The following is a 1,332-nucleotide window of genomic DNA, read 5'->3' on the forward strand; positions in this document are numbered from 1 at the left end:
ATTAAATTATATAGATAGATTAATGTAAAGAAATAATTTGAATGTGAAAAATGATTTCAATTTCATCTAATGTTCAATGACTATTACTTTTTAACATAACAAAACATAGATGTTGTAACACTCAATTTTAGTGGGGTAGCGACATGAACCAATCACTAATTAATATTAAATTATTATTAGCATATAAAATATATAATATACAAAAAGTAGGAAGAAAAATATGTGAGGAGAATGTGACATGTGGCATGAAGGAAAAAATGTAAGGAGAAAGTGACATGTGGCATGAGGAAGGAGAAAGTGACATATGGCATGAGGAAAGGAGAAAGTGACATGAGGAAAGGAGAAAGTGACATGTGGCATGAGGAAAGGAGAAAGTGACATGTGACATGAGAGAGTTTTTTTTATTATATTGTTAATAGACTAGTGTGTCGACAGTAGGAGTGTTCAAATTCAGACCGGTCTAACAATAAAACCGAAAACCGATCCAAAATAGACCAAAACCGCAAAACCGAATGCATTTGGATCGTGTTGGACTTATTTTTTAAAGACCGATTGGTCCGGTCCGGATTTTGGTTTCACCTCTTGGATCCAGACCGATCCAGACCGGACCGAAATAATATGTAAAGTTTAAGTGTGTGATACTTTTAAGTGTCTTCCAAACTTATTCTTAAGTCCCAACTCCAAAATTGTATCTATATTTTATTTGTTATATTCTATAACACATACTTATATACATGTTGCTATGTTTTTTAATACATTTTTTAGAACTTAAACCAATCTCACAACCAAATAAAGAGGATTCAAGTGTTATTCTGATGGGAATGGAGTATCTCCTTGTATAAGGAGATAAGTTATCTCATTCTGCCAATGAAATCATGACATGTGTCATATTTCATCATTTTCTATAAAAATATTTTTAAAAATAAACAAAATAGCACATATGTCACATTTTTACTAGCTAGAGGAGATAAGGTATCTCCTTATACAAGGAGATACATTATTCTCTATTCTGATTAGGTGTTTTATTATCAATTTTATTGTTGTGAAAGTATTATTATTATTAATCATCGGTGGAACACCATAACTGTTAAAATTACGTTGCAAGTGCTCATATTATTGTTATTGATATTTTGTTATTTTGTTGTCTTGTTATTATTGATATCTTGTTGTTGTTGTTACTATTTTTTACTTTTATTATTATTGTCTTACTATTTATTACTATTTTATGATGTTGTTTACTTATACTATAGTTGCACACATTTTAATGTTGTTGAACACTATTTTCATTGTTGTTTTATGCTTAATATTTAGTCATTTTTATGAGTTTTGAAT

This window comes from Lupinus angustifolius, chromosome LG09 (genome assembly GCF_001865875.1).
Source record: "Lupinus angustifolius cultivar Tanjil chromosome LG09, LupAngTanjil_v1.0, whole genome shotgun sequence".
In the NCBI taxonomy this organism is placed as follows: Eukaryota; Viridiplantae; Streptophyta; class Magnoliopsida; order Fabales; family Fabaceae; genus Lupinus; species Lupinus angustifolius.